Source organism: Ctenopharyngodon idella, chromosome 18 (assembly GCF_019924925.1).
Source record: "Ctenopharyngodon idella isolate HZGC_01 chromosome 18, HZGC01, whole genome shotgun sequence".
NCBI lineage: Eukaryota > Metazoa > Chordata > Actinopteri > Cypriniformes > Xenocyprididae > Ctenopharyngodon > Ctenopharyngodon idella.
This window is the reverse complement of record NC_067237.1, coordinates 1,338,557-1,350,685: the sequence shown is the minus strand read 5'-3', so window position 1 is coordinate 1,350,685 and position 12,129 is coordinate 1,338,557.

Here is a 12,129-nt window from a genome sequence, read left to right as displayed (position 1 = left end):
AATTGACCATAATTAATAATCATAATGAGTTATGGATAATTATTAATATTTCCCCTTTGAGTTAATTTGCTACAACATGTAGGTGCAAAGTTTACCATCGAAATACAATTACTGAAAGTTTTTTGTTTGTTTTTGTTTTTTTACATAAAAGAAAAAAAAAATGTCACACATCACCTTTAAGCATATAAAATCACATGCCAGAATGAAAGTAATTATCAATGTTTAATGAAATGACACAAAACCCTGAGACTTGTCAATGGTGAAATTCAATACAATTTGATTACACTTTTTATAAGATGCTTCAAGAGCAGTAATGTAGTTAATGTGGCGTAGCGGTGCACTGGTACTTACGAACACATTTCCAAAACATTACTATGGAGACCATTGTGTTATTAAATTTGCTAGTTATATGGGCAGTGTTATTATACCATAATGCCTTTAATGTTCCTTTTTAAATGCAATGTCTAATGCTCAAATGTGCTTATTCTCTGCAGTCTAATGTTGAGACCTTAATGTTCGCAATAATTTGGTTGCTCTCAGTGTTTCTAATTGGAGCCCAAAAGTGTGTTGTTAGTTTAGATATCACTTTTTGTTTTTTCTTTGATTCTTCGTTTGATGGAGGAGGAAAAGCAGAACATGTTTTACATTGGAAAATGATTTTTGAAAAAGTTATGCAAAACTGGGGAAGGTTCTTACCAGACCTAGACAGATTGATTGACGAATCATTTCAGTTTGCAGAAATGATGCTATAGAGAAGGAAAGCTCTAATTAAATGCATAAGTAAACTATGCTGGTTGATGGTCAAAGTTTTTTTTTGCGTGACCCATTTAAACAAGGATTCAGTGAATCTTTGATTTTGTCTGCTTCAAAGGCTCTGATTGTGTGGCCTCTTAAAACCAGTCCTCGAGGAGGAAGGGATTGCATTTTTAAGTGCTTGGTGGTTTTCTTTGGAATACAAATCAACATAAAACAGTGAAAATGTGAACTCCATGTATCTACCGCTGATTACTCCACTCACTCCAAACGGTCAGTCGCAGCAGATAAATCACTTGAGATGTGAACTTCATGGCACTTCTTCCAGAACATTGTGTACACCAGAGATTTTCAAACTTTTTGATGCACAGACCCACAAAATTTGACCTTTCCTTTCTGTTAGCCGTTTCATGTATAAACACTCATATGGTAAATGTTATGGAAGCTTGTTTCTGCCACAGAATAAGAAAATACAAAAGGTAATTGTGACTTTTTATTTCACAATTAGTTTTGTATATATGGGACACCCCTCCAAATCATTGAATTCAGGTGTCCCAATCACTTCCATGGCCACAGGTGTATAAAATCAAGCACCTAGGCATGCAGACTGCTTCTACAAACGTTTGTGAAAGAATGGGTCGCTCTCAGGAGCTCAGTGAATTCAAGCGTGGTACCGTGATAGGTTGCCACCTGTGCAATAAGTCCATTCGTGAAATTTCCTCACTACTAAATATTCCACGGTCAACTGTTAGTGGTGTCATAACAAAGTGGAAGCAATTGGGAACAACAGCAACTCAGCCACGAAGTGGTAGGCCACTTAAAATCTTATACGCCTTTTCCACCAAGGCAGTTTGAGTGCTGGATCAGAGCCAGAGCCTAGTTTCAAATCAGTTCTTTGTCTTTTGACACCCAAAACACCAGCTCTGAACCAGGAAAAGTGGTTCGTAAGTAGCACCAAAACATTGCTGGTCTAGAGGAAAGAACCGCTTGCGTCAGGGGGTGGGGTTACCGTGAACAGCAAGAAACTTGTGACTGCCATTTTTGAAAAAGCAGCTAGATCTCCGTCTATACAAATAATGGCAGCCTGCACGAACACGTTGGATTCGCCGTGTTTGGATGCTGATGTAGGTTCGCAAAGTCATGAGCATCAATGGTAATGCAATGTCCGCCATTGTTGATCGAAGTCTTGTTTGAGACGCTATGGAGCTGCGCAGATTGATCGGTGTGTGACGTCGGAGTCCCCCGGGTGCATTTGTAGAGATTACGACTCCTTGTGGATCTCTCTTGCGGTGCTTTGATGTCATGCGCCGATCAGTCTGTGAGAAGCCGATGCATCTCGAACAAGCTTGGTGTGTTTGTGTTTGCCGCTGCCACGCTAGCGTTGCTGTGAAAGATGAGACGTATACAGTGACGTAAGACCTGGCTCCATGCTGGCTCTCTAGCCCGTGGAAAGGCAAACTGGTTCTTAGAAGGCTTGTCAGTTGAACCAACCCTGAACCGGCAATAGCACTGGCTCTAAACTAGCACCCGGTTTGTACTGGTGGAAAAGGGGTAACAGAGCGGGGTCGGTGCATACTAAGGTGCACAGTGCACAGAAGTCTCCAACTTTCTGCAGTGTCAATAGCTACAGACCTCCAAACTTCGTGTGGCTTTCAGATTAGCTCAGGAACAGTGCGTAGAGAGCTTCATGGAATGGGTTTCCACGGCCGAGCAGCTGCATCCAAGCCTTACATCACCAAGTGCAATGCAAAGCGTCGGATGCAGTGGTGTAAAGCACGCCGCCACTGGACTCTAGAGCAGTGGAGACGTGTTTTAAACCCTATGGATGTCATTAAAAGCTCATGTGCATGTAAAGGCAGACATCCCAAAACTTTTGGCATTATAGTATGTGTGTATATATATACACACACATGATTTCCAACTCTAGAAAGTGGGCTGAAAGAGGAGGTCTTACTGTTCTGTTCTTCTGAGTGAATGAAACAATATGTGAATTGAATCAATAAAATTAAATATAAATATACAGAAGTCAGAGCTAATATGCGTCATGTATGAACGTCTTGTTGCATTATTTGAGACCAAAACTGAATGAGAACTGAAATTTTCCAGTATGCATTGAACAAGTATTGAAAAGAATCTGAAATTAAAAATGCAAGCAAGGTCAAAGATCATGAGATTTGAATCAATCATACTTTTTAGAAAGCATCAGATTCTGATAATATATGAGATGGATGAAAGGATTATTCTCTCTCAGTTACCAAGCAGAGGCAGTTTCTAATAATCTGATTTCTTTATAGGTAGAGAAATGCTTAAGATGGCATGAGAAGTAACATGTTTAGATTGTGGCTTTACATTCCATAAATATTATTTGCCTTAAAAGCGCCGCATTACTTTATATTCAGTATATTTAAAACACAGCAGCCCTGAACTCAAACTTATGAGATTTCTCCCCGTGTGACCTTAGATGGAGAAGTAAATCAAATGACCCATGAATATTATTGCACTCACCAGGAGAAAATCATCTCCATAAATATAGACAGTTGACTATAGGTGAGGTGCAGGGAATGAATGCGCTGCCCTCCCAATGACTGTGCACTACATCATACTGTATATGGTACATATACATCAAGAATGCTGTTATGAAGCTATAGGAGCAGACAGAACGGAGAATACTGTTTTCAGAGAGTGTGTGGCTTTCTGTAAGCATTAGAAGGCCGTTTCTGAGCAGTGTCTGCCTCTTTCTCTCTCTCTAAATATACTCACACAAGCTGTGATGCTTTGCTTGAGGGAACAACTGGCATATACTGATTAAGAGACATAATGCAATCAGACAAAAAAGAGGTATAACTAGGAAACCCTGATAATATTTTGAAGTGAAGTCTGGCAACCAGTGCATGTATTTCCATGTTTATTGGATGAATGCCTTCCGTTTGTTTTTGGAAAAGAGCACTGATGTCTGACCTCTTTGATTTTTGCAGAAATCAGGCCAATACCACAGAGAGTTTGATGTTTTTATGTTTTTCATTTTATATTTCTTACTTTAATTTTGAACTATTCCAGCATGACCTCATTCGTATTTGTACGCATTCATATGTAAAGCTGGTTCTGGTGCACATACATTTTCATATGTTTGGATAGAGACAGAAATGCAGAACACCAACATCTAAATTGCAAACCTTGTTAATGTGCAAATAATTGCAAACCCTTTTTTGCTCTTTTGGAGTCTCCTACTATAAGTTTAACCTGTATTTAAGGTCAAAAAACATTTTAATTTTCTCTTAATATCCACTGCAGCATCACCTCTCTGAAATGGTTCGATCAAGGATTCGGTCTCTCTAAACCCCGCCTTTCTGAGATCCTCCTCTGCTCTAATTGGTCAGATGGCCCAGTCTTTTGTGATTGGTCGGAAACCAAACGCTCATTATCATATCTGAATCTCAGCTCTTGATTCACAGTGATACAAACAGTAACGATGGCGTCGGTTTTACCGTATCAATCTCATCAAAGTGGATTTGCTTTGGCAGCAGAAAACAGCGTCTTCTTGACATGAACAACACAAACCAAACTCTTCCAGTCTCAGATACAACTACAGTGATTGAGGGCGGGGCAAAGAGACGCTATTCAGCCAATGAAGACCAGGGCCTGGCATTATGCAAATTAGTTACAAACCTACATAGATTCAGCGGGAAGTGAGACTGGAATTACTGATGACTTGTTTTGGCAGTTCAGAATCACTTATTTCTTTTGGAAGACCATAACTCTTCACTTCAATTTTAGCAAAACTTTTACATTCACAAACAGCTTTATTGCACACTACATGAAAGGTAATATCTGAAAAAGCATACACTGTACAAAAGAACAGTTAGTTTAACTTAAAGTTAAAAATTTGAGTTAATACGATGAAGGCGATTGGTTTAATCAACAGAAACTCAAAATATTATGTTATCTGAACCACATTAATTATTTAAGTTGATTTGACAAAGGAATGAATAACAAATCATGCAAAGAGTGCAAATGACTTGAATTAGTCAAATAAAAATGTTTATATATTAAAAACAAAGAATAAAAAATTATAAATGTAATATGTCTATCCAAACATACATGTACACTTTTGCACCTTCCACAGGTTTTGCTGGTCACATGAGAACATAGATTATGCTCATTGCACTTCCCAGAATTCATTTATTCCATGGTAACTTGATTCCTGTGGGACCTCCTCTAATCTGAACCTAATCTGATGCATATTTTCATGAACATTTTAAGAGCTTGAAGTGCTTCCCGAGAGACGCCAGATTGTGTGAATACATTCTGACTTTGTTTAGTCATGGACAGACAAAATACTTCTCATGAATCTCTGAAAAACACTTCTGACACAAAGAGAGTTCACAAGTGCAGCTGGCAAACTTTTCAACCTAAGTGGATCACAGTGTCCATGACCCCACTGGAGCAATTGGCATGATAATTTTAGTTATGTTTTTTGGATATGTTATATAAGTGGCACTTGGGGGGTTGGTCTCAACTGTTTCGATGGACTGAAAGAAATGAAGGTTCAAATGAAGGTTTAATTTGGTGTGTTAGATAGATGCATGCAGATTTAGCACATGTTTGTCTGTGAAACACTGATCTGACTGTTTTATTTTTAAATATTATTATTTCTTAAACCCTATTCAGTGCTCCACAGATCTAATTTGTGATTTTAATCTTGTCTGAATCAAACCTGTCTGTGTTTTCCTCACACATCCTTGGTAAAAATTAGGGAACCAATAACTTAATATTTCTCAGCTAACTCAGGCGTCCTTTGTAAAAATCTAATCCTGTCCAGAAAAGAACATCTGTGATGATTACGGTATTTTTTTTTTTTTTTTTTTTTTTTGTCAGTGCCAGCTCCCACCTGATGTAAAAAGAAAAATAAATCAATGAGAGAAGTCTGATCAAAACCTGCTCGGTTGCACGTATCAAGAATGCACTTTCAATGCAAAAATGCCTGTATTATGCTATTTTAAAGGTTCCTAATTTTGTTTTGGAGCTCTTCCTCAGCCCTTGATGCAGCGATACGAACACTAAAGATGGCGTCAGTTTTACCGTATCAATCTCATGTGGATTTACTTTGGCAGCAGAAAACAGCGACATGAACAACACGATCCAAACTCTTCCAGTCTCAGATACAACTACAGTGATTGAGGGCGGGGCAAAGAGACGCTGTTCAGCCAATGAAGACCATAGACTGGCATTATGCAAATTAGTTACAAACCTACATAGATTCAGCGGGAAGTGAGACTGAATTACTGACGACTCGTTTCAGGCAGTTCAGAAACAATTCTTTCTTTTAGGAGACAAAAATTCCATTTATCTGCACTCTAATCTTTGAAATATTGCAGACCTTTTACATTCAAAAGCATAATAGGTGCACTTTAATATAATGCAACCATTTAGATGCCATTTAAAAAGAGAAAGTAATAATTAGTCAGAAAGAGACACAGAAAGTAAAGCTTCCCTTTAAAAATGCCAGGCTGTCAGTAGCCAAAAGAATAAATGTTTGATAAGGGCCAGCTTTCTATATGAAAAAGAAATGCAAGGTGCAGGTTATGACCCGAGCAGGAACAGCCTGTGCAAACAATTATCGTTGAACACTGGTCAAATCCTTTTTGAGCAGGAAGCAACTGGAGGGCTAATGAACTGATTCCAGGCCCAAAACGGGGTGAAGGCAGTGTGGGTGAGGGCGACTCCTGACCTAAGGTTGGGATAGACTTGTTTGTGTGTTTCACAAGTGTGTTGGAGAGAGATAAGCTGCTGGAATGAAGCTGTGTGTGTGTGTGTGGTGCTGAAGCTCTAATTACTCTCCTGAGAGATGCTCTGCTAACCAGGAACAGAGCTGGGACCGGACAGATCCTAATTAAAACTCATGTCAGGAATCTACAACTCCACAACTCTCAATCCACTGTTATCACTGAATCTCAAAGGACAAGAGTTTCCTACTTGGAGACTGTCAGGCCGGTCTGCTGTGGATGACACTTAATAATTCATGCATGTTGATATTAACTCTTCCCCCGCCAGCATTTTTTTTTTTTTTTTTTTAATTGCCATTTTGATCATTTTCACACACAAAAAAAATCATGCCCCCCAGAATATTTTGTTCTATGAATATCTGAACATACAATACTTCAAAAGAACAAAACTATTTTATTCTAGCTTTATGCATTCTTTTAAATCAATGATGGTAATTTTTTTTTTTTTTTTTTAAAGCAACATTTTGAGCAAAAAGCTGAGAATATTGCATTTGATCAAAGACTTCATCTGGATCAGATTCAGAACAATGATCAATATAGATGGAGTAGATCGAGTCCATCAACAGTCCTATACACTCTAAAACATTTTGGGTTATTTTTTTTCTATACCCAAGTTTTGGGTTGAGTCTATTGGGTCTTTTTGGAATTTTCCAGTGTTTGGGTAGTTTTTGTACATTTTGTGTTACCCAGATCCTGGGTCAAACGTAACAACCCAGTGTTTGGGTAGTTTTTGTGTTACTCAGATCCTTGGTCAGACAATAACAACCCAGTGTTTGGGTAGTTTTTGTACTTTTTGTGTTACCCAGATCCTGGGTCAGACGTAACAACCCAGCGTTTGGGTCGTTTTTGTACTTTTTGTGTTACCCAGATCCTGGTCAGACGTAATAACCCAGGGGTTGAGTTATTTATTGCAGGCGTTTGTGCGCCCTCTTCAGGAGAGAGCAGTGCATCTCCGTCAAAATGGTGCACGTCTTCGGTAAAATACAGGTTTGTGTACATTTTATTTTATCTAAAAATTCATTATTATTCTGTATATCATTTAATTGTATGCAAAGCAACACACAGGGGCGCAATGTTAGTCACCATAACGAGTGTCACGTCTGTCTTTTCGTGTGATGGAAAGACCTGATGCTTGCTTAAAAATGTATGATTTTATAAAAAATAGAAAAAAATAAAAAAAGAATACTTAGGATGTTAAAATATGTTCTCAGAATTGCACACTGATTATTTATGGACAGGTTATGGAGTCAGTCACAGCATTTTTCTGCTACGAGTGAAACGCAGGCGGCGGTCTGAAGTTAACAGTTCCCCGTCGAACGCAAGTCATCTCCGGCACGAGATCCAGCACCGTTATGGTGGAAACAGGACAACAGAGACTGGTGGATTACACTTGAATTACTTCTAAATATTAAATTTTTACTTCTAATGTTTGTTAAACGAGTTTAAATGTAGGCAATATGTATTAAAAACTATATAAAATATGCTATACTATAAAATATGACAGAAAATAAAGGAATTTTCATACAAACAAATGGTTTTGTGGAGTATTTTAAAAAAGTTTCGAGAATTTAAATTAAAATCCGTAAACATCAATTCATATATGTAGTAAAAAATAAATAAATAGATAAATAAAGCTAGTTTTATAGTAAAAATTAGTCAACCCCTTATGCTGGGTTAAATAACCCAACAATGGGTTACCAAACATGTGTTACCCAACATATTTACCCAGCCCAAATTGGGTTGCTTTTAACCCAGTGTTTTTTAGAGTGTACCTCTTCCTGGGTCAACATTTCATTCGGTAACGTTAGGCAGTTTTGATTTATATGCTGTTGAATGTTTGATGATCGTGTCACACCGTGTCCTAACTACACGCGATGCGACAAGCAGTTTGTCTGTCCACACCAGACCCGACGCGACTATGAGACGCGACAAAATCAATCAAAAACCACAGCCAATCAGAAGAGCCTGAGGGAGGGCTCTCTTGGAAAGCGCACAGCAGACACAATGAAATGGGTAAGTACATAGTAAAATTCATAAATATTACACCAGTTAAACATTACTTCAAGTACATACGGATTGACTAAAACAATCTTTGTCATAGAATACACTTGTTTGTTCGCATTTAGTTGACAGTTTGAAGGTTCATTTATTTATTTTCAAGATCTGAGTTAGCCAGTGTTGTTTTCATTACAGCTAAAAAGCTGGGAACACAGAATGATATTCAAACTCATATTAGACGCTTTTAACATTAGATAAGGCACATAAACAGTTTCTGATATTATCATTGCCATACTTTGTGTTGTTCCAGCTGCGATGTCGCAGAGAAATAGAAACGTTTCTAAAATAGAATCGTCGCGTGTCACCTTCGCAGCTGGAACATGGAAAAGATACCTTTTATCGCGTGTAGTTAGGACACGGTGTTAGTTTACATGTGCGGAAGCAATGCTTCTATCACTTGTTTCTGCTTCTTCGCTTGTTTTTGCATCTGGAGATTTTATACTCTTTCAGAAGATGCGTAATAGCGGCCCCTACCGTATAACAGTGAAAACAGGGATTGCTGGAAAATTCTGTCAATGGTGGGGAAAGAGTTAATGTGAATTCTTCTTACAAAACTCTTTCTCATCTGTTCTTTCACACATGTATACACTTTATTATAACATTCTAATTATTAAGGGCCCCAAAAGACACTCCTGCTGTTTGCAGTGATCATTTGACATGAAAACAGTTGGTGGTCTTTGTGTAAAGGTTTAATTTTCTTGGATTCTGCACTGTAGATTTACTGTACTAATACCCAAGCAGGGGGAAATAATTAGTCTATTTCTATCTGATGCATCATTAAAACTGATTTCTTATGAAATCTCTTTCATGCAGGTTGACTGGCTCATGAATTCAGAAGGCAGCGACATCTGCAGCAACTCGATGATTAACTGAACTTGAAGATGAGCACAAAGAAAATATTAGCTGCAAGTTGTCTGGATCAGTAAATAATGTGCTCCGAGCAAAAATAAATATGAGGAAAGCTTACAGACTACATATGAAATGAGAAAAAGGTCAAATTGTCATGATTATTCACCTTTCCTCCCCGTTAGTGTGAATGTTTAAAGAGATTCTCTTTAAGTAGCACAACAGAGCAAGACATGCATATCATTTTCATATCAGCAGCTTTAACTTCTGGCAAATGCATTTACTTTGTATATGCTACAGTATATGCTATTTACAGAAATTGGAGGGTAATGTAAATGTACATATAAAATACATACATATAAAAATGTAAAATAAATTAAAAATAATACAATTAAATGCAATAAATTAAATTAAAATTAAAAAATAAAATAAAATAAAATAAAATAAAATAAAATAAAATAAAATAAAATAAAATAAAATAAAATAAAATAAAATAATCTCTAGCTAGAAAACAGCATTGCTCCATTCCAATGTCATTAGAATCTTCCACTGGTGATCGTATACCATTTGTCTTCCGCTATACATAAAAAGACTGTAATCCTGCTAGTAATCCCCATTTTTACTAAACATATTTATAATCTGATTGCGGCTTGCATGCTCTAATGTTCACAAACATTCACAACGCTCCCTTCCCTCTTCATCCAGACTATTTATGGAAACTAAGCAGCTAAAATGGGTCATTCAGAATTCCTCATGTATTGACGTCAATACCAGTGAATCACATTATAAATCAACACAGATTCAGGAACTTTGTCTGCCCTGGTCAATGACAGTAGTTTTCATATATATGTGGGGCCTCAGAGTCCTGGCCACTAGGGGGCCCCGGTACAGGAGCTCAAATGAAACGTGTAATTTCATAATCATATTTTGGTTTAGTTGCATTTCCAATCTTTCTTAAAAATTAATTAATCTTCACTGTTTCTGAGAACACCAGAGAGAGAGAGAGATTGTTTTCGAAGTTGGCACTAATTAAAATTGGATGAGGAACAGACTGAACTGTTTGACGGTGATGTAAACCAAGGACAACCTCATGCGCCAGCGAGATTACAAATGTTATTCAAGGACAGCATGTGGCCATTTTGAGAGGGATGAGTGACATTTAATAAATTCTAGATCTGTGCGTGACTGTTTTTGTGTTTTAACGTGACTGCGCAGTACAATTAGCCTGACTGATGTGGGCTCCCTTGTGAAAAAGAAACACACTTTAGCATACTTTTAAAAAGAGTAAGTATTACCGACATAATATACTGTAAAAGAATATACTTGAACGGAATGCTTTCGGACTCTTAATTGCAAGATTATAATCAAATAAAAATGTATTACAGTTTAGATTTATATTAAATGTAATTAGCTGAACTAATTAGCTTCTTTGACCTACTTGAGGACTTCTTTAAATGTAATTTCATAATTCGTTTTTCATTGAAATATAGTTAAAGTGCACTTCTGAATGAACAGACAAGCATTATACTTTAAGGTAGTTTCTCTTGAAACTAGTAGCTATGTCATGTATTCAAATATTCCTAATTACTCATTCATAATGATAAAGATGCAATTTAGTACATTTAAAATATATTACCTTTAAATAAATAACACACTACAGTTAAAAGGCATTCGCATGGATTATTCATTCAGATCCTTTAGAGGTTTTTAAGGGAGTCCCTCAAGGATCTGTGTTGGGGCCGCTATTATTCAGAATATATATAGTCTTAATTATAATATTGATAATGCAAAAATTCATTTTAATGCAGATGATACTATTATTTATTGTTCAGCTTCCTCTAAGCAGCAATCTGTGCTTTTTTACAATCTGCTTTTTATATCATCATTTTGTGCTTTGATGCTGGTTTAAATGTGGACAAGACTAAATGCATGTTATTCTCAAACTCTAAAATTTCCTTTTCTTTGGGCTTGTCAGAAGAGTCAAATTACATCAGTGTCGGAGTACAAATACTTCGATATTATTATCGATAACACTGTGTTTTGGTTCACTTTTTTTTTTTTTTTTTTTAAGTGCACTTAAAGGTGCAGTGTGTAAATTTAGCGGCATCTAGCGGTGAGGTTGCAAATTGCAATATAGAGAAGCTACGGTGTCCAACACAGGACAAAGATGTCGTCGCCTGAGACAGCAGAGAGTAGTCAGTCAAGCAAACGCACTCTGTAGAGCAGTTTGTCCATTTAGGGCTGCTGTAGAAACATGCCGGCGCAAAATGGCGACTTAACATGTAAGTGGACCCGCGGTGTATGTAGATAGAATGGCTCATTCTAAGGTAGTAAAAACATAACGGTTTTCATTATGTAAGGTCTTTATACACCACTGAAAACATAGTTATGTATATTATATTGCATTTCTGTCAATAGATCCTCCTAAAATGTACACATTGCACCTTTAAGTGGCCTTTTATTTCATTAATATCATATTATCTGCAAATACAGTTTTTTTTTTTTTTTTTTTTTTTTTAAATATACCGTACTTTTACACAAGGGTTATTTTTGACTTAAGAAAGAAAATGAAATGCTACAAACTATAAGCATATAGATCATGGCCCCTTTAAGGCAGCAAAATGATTAAAATAAACACATATATCGCCACTGTTGGTCGCAGACAGAAACCGATGTGATTTGATTTTCG